The sequence below is a fragment of the Kogia breviceps genome, chromosome 3 (assembly GCF_026419965.1).
Source record: "Kogia breviceps isolate mKogBre1 chromosome 3, mKogBre1 haplotype 1, whole genome shotgun sequence".
NCBI lineage: Eukaryota > Metazoa > Chordata > Mammalia > Artiodactyla > Physeteridae > Kogia > Kogia breviceps.
This window is the reverse complement of record NC_081312.1, coordinates 51,751,279-51,771,127: the sequence shown is the minus strand read 5'-3', so window position 1 is coordinate 51,771,127 and position 19,849 is coordinate 51,751,279.

The following is a 19,849-nucleotide window of genomic DNA, read 5'->3' as shown; positions in this document are numbered from 1 at the left end:
CAAACATTTAGAGAAGAGCTAACACCTATCCTTCTCAAACTCTTCCAAAAAATTGCAGAGGCAGGAACACTCCCAAACTCATTCTATGAGGCCACCATCACCCTGATACCAAAACCAGACAAAGATACTACAAAAAAAGAAAATTACAAACCAATATCACTGATGAATATAGATGCAAAAATCCTCAACAAAATACTAGGAAACAGAATCCAACAACACATTAAAAGGATCATACACCATGATCAAGTGGGAATTATCCCAGGGATGCAAGGATTCTTCAATATACGCAACTCAATCAATGTGATACACCATATTAAAAAATTGAAGATTAAAAACCATATTATCATCTCACTAGATGCAGAAAAAGCTTTTGACAAAATTCAACACCCATTTATGATTAAAACTCTCCAGAAAGTGGGCATAGAGGGAACCAACCTCAACATAATAAAGGCCATATACGACAAACCCACAGCAAACATCATTCTCAATGGTGAAAAACTAAAACCGTTTCCTCTAAGATCAGGAACAAGACAAGGATGTCCACTCTCACCGCTATTATTCAACATAGTTTTGGAAGTCCTAGCCACGACAATAAGAGAAGGAAAAGAAATAAAAGGAATACAAATTGGAAAAGCAAATGTAAAACTGTCACTGTTTGCAGATGACACGATACTATACATAGAGAATCCGAAAAATGCCACCAGAAAACTACTAGAGCTAATCAATGAATTTGGTAAAGTTGCAGGATACAAAATTAATGCACAAATATCTCTTGCATCTCTATATACTAATGATGAAAAATCTGAAAGAGAAATTATGGAAATACTCCTATTTACCATTGCAACAAAAAGAATAAAATACCTAGGAATAAACCTACCTAGGGAAACAAAAGACCTGTATGCAGAAAACTATAAGACACTGATGAAAGAAATTAAAGATGATACCAACAGATGGAGAGATATACCATGTTCTTGGATTGGAAGAATCAATATTGTGAAAATGACTATACTACCCAAAGCAATCTACAGATTCAATGCAATCCCTATCAAATTACCAATGGCATTTTTTACAGAACTAGAACAAGTCATCTTAAAGTTTGTATGGAAACACAAATAGCCCCGAATAGCCAAAGCAGTCTTGAGGGGAAAAAACGGAGCTGGAGGAATCAGACTCCCTGACTTCAGACTATACTACAAAGCTACAGTTATCAAGACAATATGGTACTGGCACAAAAACAGAAACATAGATCAATGGAACAAGATAGAAAGCCCAGAGATAAACCCCATGCACCTCTGGTCAACTAATCTATGACAAAGGAGGCAACAATATACAATGGAGAAAAGACAGTGTCTTCAATAAATGATGCTGGAAAAACTGGACAGCTACATGTAAAAGAATGAAATTAGAACACTCCCTAACACCATACACAAAAATAAACTCAAAATGGATTCGAGACCTAAATGTAAGATCAGGCACTATAAAACTCTTAGAGGAAAACATAGGAAGAACACTCTTTGACATAAATCATAGCAAGATCTTTTTTGATCCACCTCCTGGAGTAATGGAAATAAAAAAATAATAATAAACAAATGGGACCTAATGAAACTTCAAAGCTTTTGCACAGCAAAGGAAACCATAAACAAGACAAAAAGATGACCCTCAGAATGGGAGAAAATATGCGCAAATGAATCAGCGGACAAAGGATTAATCTCCAAAATATATAAACAGCTCATGCAGCTCAATATTAAAAAGACAAACAACCCAATCCAAAAACGGGCAGAAGACCTAAATAGACATTTCTCCAAATAAGACATACAGATGGCCAAGAAGCACATGAAAATCTGCTCAACCTTACTAATTATTAGAGAAATGCAAATCAAAACTACGATGAGGTATCACTTCACACCAGTTAAAATGGGCATCATTAGAAAATCTACAAACAAAAAATGCTGGAGAGGGTGTGGAGAAAAGGGAACCCTCTTGCACGGTTGGTGGGAATGTAAATTGATACAGCCACTATGGAGAACAGTATGGAAGTTCCTTAAAAAACTAAAGATAGAATTACCATATGACCCAGCAATCCCACTACTGGGCATATACCCAGAGAAGACCAGAATTCAAAAAGACACATGCACCCAATGTTCATTTCAGCACTATTTACAATAGCCAGGTTATGGAAGCAACCTAAATGCCCATTGACAGACGAATGGATAAAGAAGATGTGGTACATATATACAATGGAATATTACTCAGCCATAAAAAGGAACGGTATTGAGTCATTTGTTGAGATGTGGATGTGGTACAGATGAATCGGTTTGCAGGGCAGAAGTTGAGACACAGATGTAGAGAACAAATGAATGGACACCAAAGGGGGAAAACCGCGGTGGGGTGGGAATGGTGGTGTGCTGAATTGGGCGATTGGGATTGACATGTATACACTGATGTGTATAAAATTGATGACTAATAAGAACCTGCAGTACAAACAAACAAACAAACAAAGAACTAATACTAAACTTTTTTTGGGTTATTTGTATGGAAATATATTAACATAAATGTTTCAGACTACATGAAATTTCTAAAAAATCTTATATGTTCTGGTATAATGTTATAAGTCATAATTCTAGTTATTACTTTAAAATGTATATCTCAGAAATAACTAAATTTCCTTGTCAATTGCATTATTATGAACTTTCATCAAATCTTTAACTGTGGTCATTTTAAAGTCTTTTGTTATTTACAGACAGTTCTGGGTGTACTCTGATGCTTTCACAAAAATTCCTATAAAAGGGTTTCATCTTCAAGGAGTTCATGGAAAAGACTCTGACAAGTACAGGTTTCTGGTAACTGACTATACTGCTGAACTGAATGAATAAGCATTTTCAGAACTCTAATGGAAAACTGATGAATTCATAAAAGTGCTAAGAAAAGATCAAGATAAAAAAATTAATTACATGGGACTGAGTGAACTGATGAGGATGATTATAATTTTTGCAACTTTCTGTTTGAATTAACAACAACAAAAAATCCCACAATGACTCAGAGGCAAAAAATATACAAATCTATTTTCATTGCAAAGAAAAGGAGCTGTTACAGTGGAGGATAACTGGACTGAATGTCAATATTATTACATAGTATGAGTGTGTTTTGTGTTTGGTAATTGCAATCATTGTTGCTTTTGTTGTGGTCATCCATTTACAATGCTTGGTGTCGGTTTGTTTATCTCTTGTAAAAATAAAATACAGTGTGTGTGTGTGTGTAAAAGAAAAAAAGTAGAATCTGAATTTTGGAAGTAACTCAAACTTTTAAACAGACAAAAGCTGTATATGCATCTAACTTTTAACTTGATTAACTCACTTTTAGAAAATTGGGTGGAAAAAAAGAATAAAGGAATTTTTATATTAAGATGAAGAACTTGAACATTCAATTTTGTTCTATTATCTAAGAAACGACAGTTTATAGGTATTTAAATATTTTGTGTCTATTTTAAAGAGCATTTTTTTCTACTTCCACTTCACCACATCCTCAGAAGCTTCCAAAATCCATGTGCCACCTCAGAAGCTTCACATTAAATGTCAGATCATCTACTGTCTACCACACTGGATAATATCAAGCTTGTATTAAAAAGCCTATTAGTGAGAACTTTAACTTATGGGGAACAAGATTGTGTGAAAGCTCAGTTCTTTATTTCAAAGCTACTGCCAAATAAGACCTCAGTTTCAAGGAAAATTTTAAGGAGGTCACCATCCTACTGCTTGATCATATCTTCTAACCTCTCCTAGTGCCCCATCAATGGTCTTGGGAAAACAGGAAAAGCTGTGCTACAGTGAGACCAGCAATTGTGGTTCAACAAGAATCAGTAAAAGGTCAGCAGCTTCAGTTTGATCTTTCTCCCTGTAGATATGCATATTTTAAACATGAAAATCTCCATAGATTCAATGCTTAAGGCTAAGCAGAAAAAAAGAGAGTTGGGGATGTATTTAGCAATGGTACCTCCACAAATTTCCTATACATATGTACTTCAATAGCTTAGGGGCAGGTCTCACCCATTCTTTAACTTATCACACACAGGTAGAAAACCTTTGACTTAAAACTTATAAGAAACATGCCAATTCACAAATGGCAGGGTTGTTTTCTACTGACTAAAATTAAATCAGAAAAAAATTTTGAGAGTGTAATTCGATAACTAATATATGCCTGAAATTAGGAGTTAGTTCATCTTAAAAGGAAAACAGGGCCTCTTCACAAGTAGATAATGTTTTTCTGTTTATAAAAGGCTTTTACATATGATTTCATTTAATCATTAGTAAGTAACACCTAAGGTATATAAAATCCCACTTCACTGTTGAGGAAAAGGAAGACTAAATGGAACAGGTTTGCCCAAATTGACATAGCAAGTAGCAGAAATAAAACTAAAATTCTTATTATCTGACTACACACATAACTCTCTTTCTTTTATATTATGGAATATTCATAGGACATACTAAATATATCATGGGATATACAAAGAGATCCTCACTAAAGCTTAAACACTATGCTGTCCTTTATTCCCTTACTTTTAGAGACCTGGCCACAGTCAATTCTTGTCATTATGTAATGTTTTATTGCTTACAATCATGGTCAACGAAAGATCAATGACATCCCTGAACTCACAATATCAGTCTAGTTACTCTTAATTGTATTTAGGTCTTAAGAGAGGGGCTGGGAGAGGACTCTTGAGTGGAACAAAACAAAAGAAAACCAACCAACCAACAAAAAAACAAGAAATAAAACAAAAATAAGCAAAATAAGACCAAACCAAAAATGAGACAAACATAACTAAACACAAATGACCAAAACAAAACAAAAAAACTGTTCAAGAAATCCAGTTTTTACATAGCTCTTCTAATCTCTAGTTAAAAAAAAAATTATTTTTCTGCATTATTTTGTGCCCCATGCTATTCCAAAGAACAGAGCACTGATTTGGAGAAAAAAGATAACATTAAGTTTAATTTTTTTCTTTACGTAGTTCTCCTACCACTGTAAGGGTGAATAATTCTTTAGCTGTAAATGTTGTTATAAATTTTGGTGATAATTTAAGGAAAGTATATAAATATTAAAAACAAAAATCTTGAGTATTTTGTATAGTCACATACTATTGTATTGCCTTCTCGTATATGATACTTAGAAAACTGAGCTCTGGAAACATAATTTTTTGATGATTTCTTTATAGCTTTATCAATACTATTCTGCCTAAGCATGTTTTGAGAAAACTATTACCATTTATGTCTTAGCTAATTTTGCTAAATGCTTTTTGTTTTTTATAGCAACAATAGTGCTAGCATTAGGAATTCAAATTATTTTGGGGTAGGGAAAACCAGATGTAAATTGCAATAAAACAAATTGTTGTTATTGGTGTGTGTGTGTGTGTGTGTGTGTGTTCAACAGTATTACAAATAAAGATGTTAGTCCATGCATGGAATAAATAATAGAAAGAAATTGCTCAGCTGTAATGTGTAAGATCAATTAACAGTCTTCCTAACTATGAATACATTTGTAGAAAATTCCAAGAGTGTTAAAACTTTAGATCTCAGAAAAAATTGGGGTGCTAAAGTGGTAAAAGTTCATACTCCTGAAACAGTATACCATTTAGCCTTCATTGGGAAGACAAGAATATTGCTGTTCAATGGGCTGGAGGGAACTTGAATTAGCTCAGTCAATTAAGTCATGATTAATTTATGTTAGATCCTGCTCTCCTGTGTCTATAAAAGCCAAGACTTTAGCTAACTGGCAGTATTTAGTTTAATAAAAGTAAAGTCTTTAAAAATGAATTCTACACAGAGAAAAAATCGACTATTGACACAATCAATAGACAGCAAGAGTCCCACTTTAATTTGTGTCAACGGAAGTTAAAATAAATTTAGAAACTAATAAGAACAAGATTGTTCCCTTCAAATGGATGACCAAATTTCCCAGATAGTTATTAGCATTAGCATGGTTTATACAGCAGCTCTGCCTGGACGTGTGACAAATCACAAGTATTCACAAGAGCAAAGGCTTTCTTTGTAGCAATTGCTGCCGCTAGTGATAAGTTCAAGTTCTGTATGGGTTTAACAAGAAACATTCAATTGCTAGTACCTTTGGTCAAAAATGATTCTGCAGAGACTGAGTAGATTTTGGTTACTCTAATTATCCAGCTGAACATAATACATGAGCATAATGGGCCTTTGTGTATTTAGGGTATATTGAGGGAGCATGTGGTGGTATACCTAGCTAGGTTCCTAAACCACAGAAAAAATAATAGAGGCGCATTCAATATGTTCAAGGGAAAAAGCAAAAATGAATCTTAAGGAAAATGCCTCAGCTCCATTCACACAGTGGCTCAGACAATCTAAATATTGTGCAAAACATTTCACCGAATACAGGAGTAGCACTTATGACTGATCTTTCTTTAAAAGAAACCAGTGAGGGCAGTGTGCACTTTTAGGAATATCTTCTTGGCTGATGAAGAGAAGTTATATGGCTGATTTGACTCACCTCATTTTTCTGAAACATTTGAATTAACCCTACCTATGTAATCTGAGTTCTAGAAAAGTCATGAATAATGGCCTCATATGGGATTGACCTTGATAGAGCAATTACTCTGTATGATGCAATAAATAGATTCTACACGTTCGAATATGATGCTCCCAAGAATACTATGTATGGATTTTGCAGACCAAATAAAGTGATTGAGAACATAGGATCTGAAGTCAGACTGCCTGGGTTTCAGTTCTGATCCTATTATCGACTAGTTGTGCAGTCTTGAACAATTTATTTGACTTCAATTTTCTTCATATGTACAAAAGACATAATAAAATAATAGTCTCTACTACAAAGGTTATCATTAGGATGAAATGAAATATGTATATAATACCTGTAGCACCTTGCCTGACGTAGTCGAAGCTCAGAAAATATTGGCTCTAATTATTGTTTTTAGCTTAATGTCACTTGCCACCTTACTTGAAGGGCATTGGAGGTAGTGTCTGGGGGATATTATCAGTTTCTAGACTAAAACACACAGTTCCATGGTTCTAAGTCCTTTGTCTTGTGGTCAAAATGAAGAAATGGCAGAATGGGATGAGTTAGAGCCTGTTTACCTAACCAAGAGCCATCTGAGGCTCTGGTCCTCTTCCCTCTTCTGAGGCATAGTGTAGGGCAAACAGGAGCATCTCATGCAAAAAAATAGTGGTTAAACAGAGAGGTCTTTCCAATTATGTTCTTATATTTCTCCTGAATTAAACTTTAGCTACTTTCTATCATTATTTTTAAAATATATCAACATAATGCTGTTACATGTACTTAAAAATCACAGCTAGGAGGCGGAGTAAAAAAAAAAAAAAGAAAAAAAAAATCACAGCTAGTGTGTTATATAAAATGTCTGAGATTGTAACAATTCACTTCCTTTTTACTTACTTACACTTTTGATTTTGAAACATATGCTTACAAAGGAAAGGACTCTACTTGAAGTTTTTTTATGTATACTGAATATTTTTTTTTACGTGTTACTAAGAATTCTGGCTAAGGGTATCAGTGTCAGATACAAAGTAACTATGGAGAAAAATGACAGTGAGAAAGACACACTCTCCATGATTGTAAACGCCTGAGTGCTCACATTATCTTTCATGAAACACATGCTTCAAGTAGTGATCAAGCACATCCATAGTCCTTCTCACAGGCAATGTGGCATGAAGTAAGAAGAGTCCCATCTTTGTGACATGCCATGTTTCACTGCTGGCATGATAGGGCTTGGGGTTTTTTTGTTTAGTTTTTGGTGAAAGTCAGTTGTAGGTAATGGTATAGTAGCTCAAATGTGTCATTTTTCAGCAGTAACGGTCATAATTTCTATTGGTCTAGAAAATCAACAATGGCTTGTTCACGTTGACTAAAGCATTAACTGGACAATGGAAAGAAGGGTGTTTTTGAGAGCAGTGGCACCTGTATAGGGCCTTGAAAACAAAACAAGGGAGAAGGGTATGAAAAGTATTCTGTATTTTTGCAGTGGATGTGAAGATGACCTTGTATAATGATAGACTGATGTCTCCAAAAAGGAAAATAAAAAAGTGAACTGCTTATGAGGTCTGACAAAGGATAAATCACTAGAAATAACTTTTAAGAATTGGTTTAAAAAAAAAAAACAAATCACAGAGAAACATGAAGACCTTATATGTCTGTACAAAAGTCAGGCCCTTTTGAAGATTGGGGAAAATGGTAAAACCAATAATGATCTCATGTGCTTAATTGTTACCCAAAACCTTTGCTTAAAAAATTAGCAAGTTTATTTTCTTATAAAGGAATACATGTCCATTGTAAGCAACTTGGAAAATATAGCTAGACAAACAAAGGATCACTTAAATAATCCATTATCCCACTAACTACCTTTGCATGAGTCCATTTTACACAGAGCAACTGCTGTGATCTTTCTATATTGTTCATCTGTTCAGAACCCTCTAATGGATCCCTGGCACACCTTAAAGTCTAAATGACTTTCCACGCCTATACAGCCCCAAATGACCTGGCCCCATGCTCTCTCTTTTTCTCCCTAATTTCCCACCACTCTTCCCCTAGCTCATTCTGCCCCAGTCCAGAATTGAGCTAGGATTTCTCAAATATGCCAAGCACATTCCTACTACAGGGCATTTCCAGCTGTTCCCTGTTTGGAATGTTTTTTACCCAGATACTCATGGCATTTGCAGTGGACTTCATTCAGGTTTCTGCTCAAACATCACCCCTCAAAGAGGTCCTCCTTGAGGACCCCATCTATCTAAAGCAACCCCCCTCCCATGACCCGCTCTCCTTAATCCTGCCATTTATTAACCTCACTTACACATCATTATGTAACTTACATTGCATGTTCATTTGTTTATCTCCATGTTGTGTACATTCACTAAAATGTAAGCATCCAGAGGATGTTTTGTTCAGTGCATCCCCAGTGCTGATCAAACTCTTGACCTACAATGAGCTCTCAATGTTAACATTTTGGTTATAAAAATTAAAAAAAATGTTTTGGGGTGCTTATTTGGGCCATTCTTCTAAACGTTTTACATGTGTAAACATTTAATCTTCCTAACAATCAGTAAAGAAAGGTATCATTTTTTTTCCAATCTTATGAATGAGGAAATGGAAACAACAGGAATATTGAAATACTTGCCCAAGATTGATTTAGTAAATGTCAGAACCAGACTATGAACCCAAGCAGGCTGGCCTCACAGCCAAAATCTCAGTCACTGGTCTGCTATCTCCTTTCTTTCTCACTGTCTCTCTCTCTCATACACACACTCTTACATGCACAAATGTGCACACAGGGTCATAACTAACATAGTGTTTTGGGTCTATTTTCCACATAAGTAAATATCCTCTGGCAATATCATTTTATGCCTACACCATATTTCACTCTATGAGTTTGCCAGAGGGATTTTTAAACCATTCTCATATGATAAAAATTTACAGATGTTTTTCTTTTACTACTGTTATAATTAATGTTGTTTTCTATAAATCAAATTATTAGATAAAAAGTACATTTTTTCTCAAGGGTTTTGAAAGTTTATATTACCAAATTGTTCTCCAGAAAACTTAACATAATATCCATTTCTTCATACACTTACAAACTTGAATATACATATTTTAAATTTTATTCATTTTGATAAAAATTTTAATTTAATGTTTGCCCGCTTTCTAGAGGGGTTGAACATTCTTTATAAATTTATTTCTTCATTTTTGGACTTCCCCTTTTTAACTGAGTAAAGTTTTAAAATTTCATCTTATAGAATTATAACATTCATGTATTAAGTTTAGTAATGCTTACATGTTTTGAAATATTTTTCTAGTTTATAATTGCCTTGAAATTTTTCTTATGTTGTCTTACGTGAAAAAGAAATTTCAGTTATATAATTGTGTTTGTGTGTCTTTTATTCTGTGATTACCAACACTGGATATATATATATTATTAAACAAATGCCATAATGCTTACCATATTCAAGCTACTTCCAAGTCCCTGGTTTTACTCACAAGCTTTTATTCTAGAACTGTAACCTGTTTGCAAGTGTTGTGTTTTGACAACTGTTTATCTTTGGTACCGAATGAGTCATCAGGCACACCTGGTATTCCCCCTAAAAGTGAAGCGCTAGCTAAATTTTGGTCTGCATTTTACCTGCCTATTGACTGGGCCTCCTGTCCATTTGGGACTACAAAATGGAAACAAAGACATAGTAAAGGCCTGTGCATAAAAAGGGAAAGGTGCCAGAGTCATTTCATAATTTTATGTTTTATCTTTACCTGTCTGTCTACTGAGTAATTTATTGCCAAACTACTCCAGGTCACAAAAGAGGAGGCGTTTAGTTTTTCACAGTGGGATGGTGAGCTCAGTTAGAGTTAACTCTTTACCAGGCCCTATGCTAAGTGATTATATATATTTACATTTATACACATATACACACATATATATATCATACATAAATTACATATATACATATACATTATACATTTATATTGCCACACATACATAGCACACATACATTACATTTATACACAAATTATATATGTATGTCAATTACAAATATATTGACATATCAATCAGCCAATCACAAAGCTATTCTTTCTCATCTAATTTCATGGAGATTTTCCATATAACCCCTCTCACCTCTGGCAGACATTTTTATAAAAGGAATGTACAGACCATTTTTTAGTGTATTTCAGCAGTGCCCAATAGTAAATAAGAGAAATAACTTAGGAACAGAAATTCAATTGAAGAGTCTAAAGACTGAACTCTGAACAATTGTAAGAGATGTAGAACTCTTGGCATCCACAGTGATATAAAGAATTCAGCAAGGCATGAAACAATCCAACAATGACTGTCATGGGTCAATGAAGCAGTCTTGGAGAAAGACAAGGAATCAGATGACAAAAGGAGAGTATACCTAGACCAGAACAAAGACAGAATCTTTCAGGAGCCCCTCCTGAAGAAGGATATCCCCAGTTCCCTAGAGAAAAGGGATATAGAGACATAGCTATAGAAAATATGCAGTTATACTGCACTGTGGATAAACATTTAAAAAATAACCTTTTGGTGAAATACAAGCAATTTGTTCCAAAGAGTACCTTAACTCTTCTCAATAAATAATGATATTTTATTAAATCTTACATTAAAAGAACCCCTTTAGGTGCTGAAACTACTAAACCCAGTTGGCACTAGAATAAATCACACTGCTTCCAGGTTGGCTAGTACAGCTGGGTTCCACCCCTTTTAGAAGGTTGCGATTACCATAGCCTAAGCCACCATTGTTTCTGACCTGGAACACTATAATGGCCTCTTAATGAGCTTCCTTAAGTCCACACTCAGTGGCCCCCACCCACCATACACTTTACTGTCCACACAACAGCCAAAGTTTAAGTAGAACTTCCATATATCAAAAAACTATGATGTTACTATTTATGCTAATGCCTTTATAATGAATGATTCAGGTACCCTGAGAGGAAAGAATTCATTATTTTCAATGCAAAGTGGAGAAACAAACACCATCCCTTTTCTCTGTCTCTCCATGAACCCAGGACACAAAGTCCAGGAACACAAAATGTATCTTTTGCTTCTGTGAGCAAAGCATCTTTCCCTATGTCTCAGGAAGAGATTACTCCAGAAGAGATTATTACTCCAACCAGTGGTAATCATTTGATTTCAGATTATAACTGTTCAAACTTGGTTTTCCTTATCTCACTAGCCAGTCCTAGATTTCCATTGATGATTTCTACTCTTCTTCCCCATTTTGGAGTAGTTCTGTTTACCATCCTCTACTCTGCTATCCTAAAATTACACATAGTTGAACTCACCCATTCCCATAGCTTTATATAACATTTGTACGCTGGTGAACTGTAAATGTACACCTACCATTTTATAAATGCAGTCACATTCAACATCGCTTTTTGACTATCTAATGGATAACTCAAAGTTGCAAGTCCAGAACAGAACTCTTAAATCATTCCTCTGACCTCTGAAGTGCCCCCATTTCAGAAACTGGGGAGCAAAATCCACTCTATTGTTCTGCTCTAAAACTAGGGAACTGTTCTTAACTCTTGCCTTTCCTTGTCTACTCACCCATTGCCATAGCTATCAGCAAACTCTATCATCTCCACAATCAAAACATCTCAAAATACGGTATTTGTTTTTCTCTTTCTGACTTCAATAAAGATGTTAAAAAACAAAAACCCACATCTCAAAATAGAACTCAGAACCCAACCACTTCTCACCACTGCTACCACACTGGTCCAAACACCAGCTTCTCCTCCTTGGACTACTGCAACCATCTCCTCTTCCTTGGACTACTGCAACCATCTCCTAAATGGTTTTGCTGTTTCCACCCTTGGTCCACCTACACTCTGTTTTTCACACTGACCTAGAATGGTGTGTTTAAAATGCAAAGCTGGGGCTTCCCTGGTGGCGCAGTGGTTGGGAGTCCGCCTGCGGATGCGGGGGACGCGGGTTCGTGCCCCGGTCTGGGAGGATTCCACGTGCCGTGGAGCGGCTGGGCCGTGAGCCATGGCCGCTGAGCCTGCGCGTCCGGAGCCTGTGCTCCGCAAGGGGAGAGGCCACAGCAGTGAGAGGCCCGCGTACCACCAAAAAAAAAAAAAAAAAAAAAAAATGCAAAGCTGATCACTCTCCTGCTCAGTCACCCCAAGTGTATTTAGAATAAAGTCGATTTTCCTTTTATTTAACTCTTCTTGCCCTGGCCCCATGCTCTGATCCCTGACCCTAATCTCGCCACTCTTCTTTCACTTGTTCTGTTCTAGCCTTACTGTCTTCTTTGTAACCTCTGCAATAAGCCAGGAACATTCTCAACTCACAGCCTTTGCCCCTTCATTACTATGACTCAAAGGCTCTTCCCCACCTCCTCCCACCACACACAAACTTTCACACAACTCAGTACATTCAGGCTCTGCTCAACCATCACCCTCTCAGAGAGGAGGGTCCACACCACTGTTGACACCCATCTCCCATTATTCTAGATCCTCTTGTGCTGTTTTATCTTTCTAGCCTTTTATGTATGTATGTGTTCATTTGCATATCACCTGTCTTCCTCACTAGAATGTAAACTCCATGATGTCAGGGATAGCCTTGCTTTAATTCACAACTATATCCCCAGTGTCTAGAATGGTACTCAGCACATTGTAAGTGTTCTGTATTTCAGATGAATTATTACATTAGCTAGATTCAAAATTGACATCTAACATGGCTTTGCTTTACAATGGACCTGGAACTGATTAACATATAAGGCAATACTAATGCAAACATTATCAAAGTGACTCTTTATAAAGAAATTGATACACATCAAAAAGAGATCTTACACCTGTATTTCACTTAAATCAGCTGAAAAAAAGGGAAGTCATAAACCAAAATTTTAAACAGATAATACCATTTGTTAATCCACTACCACCACTCCACCAACAATATTTTCTATCCATAAAAAATTTTCATTTATTCTGTAGATTTCTATTATGTTCATTTTATCTACAAACACAAAGATAGACCACTTACTCCAATTTGCCATTGCTTAAATTGTATTTTAAATTCTATTTTTCCTGTGTTTATTTTGTGTCCTCTCTATTTACTGTATTGATTAATGGCAAATGTATATCTTGGGCACATGCCTGGAAATCTCTAGATCTATACAAGCTTGTGGTACCGATTTGATTTTGATGATTCTCCCTCCTCTGGACAAACTCTATAACAGAGGAAATTTTTTAAAATATCCAAAATAAAAAAGATTTCTGTAATACAAATAACTCTTGATTGTTAAAAAATAATGTCTAAAATTCTACTTAAACTCTCAATATTTATTGATGATCAATAAAAATGTCTTAAATTATGATTTTACTAAGTTTTTGAGAAAGCTCAAGGATTTAAAAATAACAGTTAAAAGGGCTTAAATTCACTAAACATTTCAGATTGTTTTCCCTCCATACTTATATGTATTTATTGTATTTTTACTAACTATTAAGAGAAAGTCACCAGTTTCAAAGATCACAATGTTTTCAATTGATCACATATATTTTCCAGAACTCTTTATTCCAGTGTCAAGCTACTTGAATGTTCCACATAGATAAACCTGTTTTATTTAGATACAAGTTATCAGGACAACAATATTTTTAATTCAAATTAAATATTTTCTGAGGATTATTTATTGGGTGTTTTATCTCTAAAACTTATCTGAATTTGCTTTTTCTGTGAATTTCCAAGATGTACTGCATATGGTTAAAGACCAAAGATATAGTAAGTGCTTCCATTTTTCCCAGGCTAAAGCCTCTATAATAACACAGAGTGAATCTAAATTAGATTTTAAAGTTTATGCCCAAGGGAAGTGTTTCCTATTAACTAGCAATGTATACAATTAAACTTAAAGCATGGTCATAGTGTTTTAATCAGGAAAGCTAAGAGTCATTTCTGTCCTATGGGGCAATAAATGAAGGCAAAAGCAATTGAACATGCATGCTTTCTGATGTGCTAAGTGATATATGGGCTCTCCTGAGCCACCAAATTGGAAGGGCCACATGCTTAGTTAATCAACACTGCACAGTCATGTTATGGGAGAGGTGATAAATTTAACAGATGTTATACTCACAGGGGTCAGGGTAAAATGGACTTGATCCACCACCTCAGTAATTAAAGAGATGTCTTTAAATGTCTATTATCAAATGCCTGACTATAAAAGAGAATGAATTTTTTAAATATCAGTCATTCACTGTAAGTGGATTTAGTAATACTATCAACCACAATGGTCAAAGCTGGCCACTGACTAATATGTACTAACTAATATATTGACAGTTAGGGATAAAATCAGATCCTGGGTGACCAGTTAATGTATTTCCTTCCAGAATTTTCAGAGCTGATTAGAACAAAACCACATCCAGAGAAAACAGTTAAGACTACACTCAAATTGCTGATCCTGTAGGCTTTTCTCCTTCAAGAATAAGCCATGCATTCTCTGCCTAGAAATGCTACATTTCTTGCACACAATCTAAGTGCAAAAGGATGAAAGGAATTCTCAGCGCAAATTCAGTCACCTTCCATTTCAATTATGTATCCCACAACTTCCTGTGTTTGCAAGTTTGTTTGAATGGGCAAGTGATATTTCTGGAGTTACAAGTTTGATGCCTGTTTTCTGATGATAGCATGTTTTCTGTTCTGAAATTCCAGTTACCGTTTAAATTTTTTTAAGCATAGAAGTTGAATTAAATAGCATATGTGGATTATTCCTATTAATGAAGAGAATAGGGTTTCTTTAGAAGTCTTTATGGTTCAACAAATTTGAAATTCTTTTCAATTTCCATCATCTCTGTCTACTACCATCAGGTCTACAGTTGTAATGTTGCTATTTGGTTAGTTGATTGTAGTTTAGCCATAAAAGAACAGTGTATTGGAAGATGACCATTTCCCTTTCTTTCATAACTCTTTAGGACTAGAGAAGAAACTCTTTTCCTCTTTTCTGCTCTTTTCCTCTCCCTTCTGTATCCTCAGTATTGGCTGGAAAAATACACTCATTAGTAAATCTAAGGAGAGGAAAGAAGGAAACATCTCTTTTCTCATCCAATACCATATCCTGAGCAATCCAAGAGTGATTGGCATTAAAAATTGGGGCTCCATTTTACTGATAACAATGTTCACAAAGTAAATTATTTCTGCAGCAAATCAGTTTGAAAATATTATTTTAAATATTTCCATCCACTTGTCTTACCTGGTCTCTTTTATGTCACTATCTCACATGAGTCAGCCCGATCCCTTTGAGCCTGTTTACTCCATAGTAAAACAAAAATTAAAATTATACCCATTCTATCTCCTTTCACATTCTCTTCTTACTTTTATGGTTAATAATAAATTAATTAATGTCCCACGTCAAAAAAATATGAGTGTGTATAAAGTGTTAAAAACCTCTTTGCCCCAAACACTCTCTCTCAGAAACCCAACTCCTCCGACTTATCTTCTGTTAACTGCCATCTATTATAAAAAGAAGCAGGCCATGATTGAGTCATAACAATGGAAAAGAATGAAGCATAGGAAATCTTGGAGTAATATTCCAGGATGGTGAAAATGGAAAGAAACATATGTGGTATAATGTAAATGCACCATTCTACACCTTGGTCTTTGCTTTTTATTTAGTTCGGTACTTTATGGAATACAATATTCCTATTTCAGTATCTCAATATCTGACATACCTGCATGAAATTTCATTGTATGAATGTAACAAAATTTATTTAACTCCCTGTTGATGGACATCAGGGTAGTTTTAAATTGTGGTAGATATTATTAAAGACCTTCCATAAAGGTAAATCTATACTTTTATTCAAGACCACCTTTAGAGCTGGGCAACCAGGACTCCTACTCTAAACTACATTTTATTTTATTTTATTTTTTATTTTTATTTTTTTTAAATTTTTGCAGTATGCGGGCCTCTCCCTGTTGTGGCCTCTCCCGTTGCGGGGCACAGGCTCCGGACGCACAGGCCTAGCGGCCATGGCTCACGGGCTTAGTTGCTCCGCGGCATGTGGGATCTTCCCGGACCAGGGCATGAACCCGTGTCTCCTGCATCGGCAGGCGGATTCTCAACCACTGCGCCACCAGGGAAGCCCTAAACTACATTTTAGAGGGCTCCTATGGTCCGGCTCTAAGCATGGCTCTGCCAAGAATGGGAGGAAACCTCAGAACTAAGGGGAAATGCCCACCCAGGACCTATATTCTCTATTACAGAGAATACTCTGGGGCTGTAGAATTTTCTGTCCCAACATACCTGAACCTGCTTCCAGGGACTGGAAGGGTCTGTTCCCTGAATCTGTTCTTCTTGGGATGGAATGCAGGTGACACTCTGAGGTTTGACAGGTGGCCAAGGAGGGTTGTGAAGATGGGTGCGGGTGGATGGAGCTTGATGGCCACACATGTGTTGCCAGGCCCCTTCTGGTGAATGATTACGTAGGGCTGGGACATGAGCAGGGGTAGACTGAAAGCTGGCAGCTTATATTCCATTCTTGTCCCATAAGTTTAAGAGCTCATCTGTTCTCGCTAACAGGATCTTACAGTTTTTGTTTCCAGTTTGCTATCAGTTAGTATTATATATTTTTTTTTCATTTTTGCCAGTCTGAGAGTTTTTTAAAAACATATTTTATTGTATTTAAATTTGCAATTATTTAGTTCATATTTTCACATACTGATAGGCCATTTCAATTTTTTTCCAATATACTGCCTATATTATTGTTTTCCCATTTTAAAAATCAGAATCAAATTAATAGGTTCCAGTTCAAGATGGCAGTGTAGAAGGATCCTGAACTCATCTACTCATCTTCTCTCATAGACACACCAAACCCACAGCTATATATGAAACTGTTTCCTCTAGAAAAAAACCAAAAAACAAAAAACAAAAAAATAGATGAGCAACCCCTTCACATCAGGCAAACAAGAAAAAACCCACACCCACATCGGAGTGGGTAGAAGAGGCTGAGACACGATCTCACCATAAACTCCACTCTCAGCACAGCAACCCACAATTGGGAGAAAACGCAACTCAAGCTCCTCCCTGAGGAGCAAAGGATTTGAACCCCACATTTGGCACCCCAACTTTTAAGACCTGCACCTGAGAGACAAACCCCCAAAACACACAGCTTTGAAAGTCAATGGGACTTGCACCCATGAGTTACACAAGCCTGTAGTAAACTGAGAAATGGTTCTTAAAAGGTTCATGCATGCTCACCTACCTAGGGTAGACTCACCTACCTTAGGGCCAGCTTACTGCTAAGCAGCCAGAATTTCTGTGAAAGAAGCTTATTTGATTATGAGAAACATATGGCCTGAAGGGCAAACATCTAATTTAACACATGTCTAGGGGTCTACGGAAATACTCTCTAAACATGGATGCCAGTGGGCACCATCTTTGCACTCTCCCTCTGCCTCACTCCAGCTAGCATGTATCTCCTGGAGGGAGCTTGCACCCTCGTCTGGTGCTCCAATTTATATGGCTGCCACCCAGGTGACACCTCTAGGTCTCCTGGCTCTGGTGGTCAGCAGGACTTACACTTGTGGGTCCCACAGGACTGTAACAAACAGAGAAAAATTTCTTAACAGGCTACCATCCCCTGGGCACAGCAGAGAGGAAGCAACTAAGGAGCCCAGTTTTTCTGTGAAAGAGATCTGTTAGCTTATCCTCATAGCTGCAGCCTGAGAGGCAGGCTTCTAATTATACACACATCTAAGGGTCAACTGAAATCCTCTCCAGAGACCTTGGAGGGTAGGCAATATCTTCACGCTCTTCCTCTGCCATGTTCCAGAGTGTCAGTATCTCCCAAAAGGGAGCTTATGCACATTTAGTGTCCCAGTTTTTGTAGTGGCTGCCCAGGGGATGACCCTTGATTGACTGCCTCTCCTGGCCAGTGAGGCTAGCATTCCTGGGCCCCATGGCACTATAACAGATGGAGAGACACTTTCTGATCAGCTGCCACCTCCAGGAAACAGTCAGAGTGCTGATGGAAACACATCACTATTCTTTCTGTGAAAGGCCTACTTGCTTGTCCTGGAACTTTGATCTGAAAGTCAAACTTCTGGTTTGGCACACATTTAGGAGCTGGTGAGGTGCTCTCAGGGGATGGAGGCCAGTGGACACCATCTTTGTTCTTTCCTTCTTCCTTGCTCCAGGTTGCTGGTATCTCTTAGAAAGGAGCTTGTTCACTAATCTAATCTAGCACCCTGAATTTTAAGAGTGCCACCCAGACACCTCAAGATCTCCTGGCCATCATGGCCAGTCAGGCTTATACTCCTGGTCCCACAGGATTGTATATATTTGCATACTTTAAAAGCTGCTGCCTGAGGGTCTGGCTTCCAATCAGCCTAAATCTAGGTGCTGTCTGAGATCCTCCCCTTTGGGGCTTACAGGGCTTGGCACAACCTTAACTACAGGGAGGCACTAAAAATAAAGTAGGCCACTTGGACAATGACAAAGGTTTGAGAGACAACCAAGAGCTAGAGCAAGGTTGAATAACATTCATCTCCTACCCAAAGCAACTCCTTCGAGATTGAAATCATATCAAGCAAATTTTCTGACCACAATAGTACAAAGCTAGATATAAATTACAAGAAGAAAACTGGAAAATTCACAACAATGTGAAAATTAAACAACATGCTGTTAAACAACCAAAGGGCCAGAGAAGTAACCAAAAGATAAATCAAAAAATAGCGGTGATAAATGAATATGGAAAATAACATCAAAACTTATAGGATTTAGCAAAAGCAGTAATGAGAAGGAAATTCATAGGAACAAATACCTACATCAAGAAACAAGAAAAAAATCTCAAACAAATAAATTTATACCTCAAGGAACTAGAAAAAGAAGAACAAATAGAGTCCAAAGTTAGTGAAAGAAAGGAAATAAAGATCAGAGGAGAAATAAATAAAATAGCTAAAAAAAGAATAGAAAAGATCAATGAAACTAAGAGGTGTGTTTCTGAAAGATAAATGAAATTGACATACTTTTAGCTAGACTCACCAAGAAAAAGAGATGACTCAAATAAACAAAATCAGAAATGAGAGAGGAAAGATTAACACTGATATCAAAAAATATATAAGGTATTATATGACACTACTATGATTGCTTCTCAGCCTTTTAGCTAAGATAAAGTGAGAGCATTATGCTAACATTGGAAAACCTTGAAGATATGGATAAATTCTTAGAAATATACAATCTACTAAGAATGAATTATGAAGAAACAGAAAATCTGAACAGACTGATTACCAGTGAAGTGATTGAATCAGTAAGAAATAAAACCTTCCAACAAACAAAAGTCCAGGACCAGATGGCTTCACTGGTGA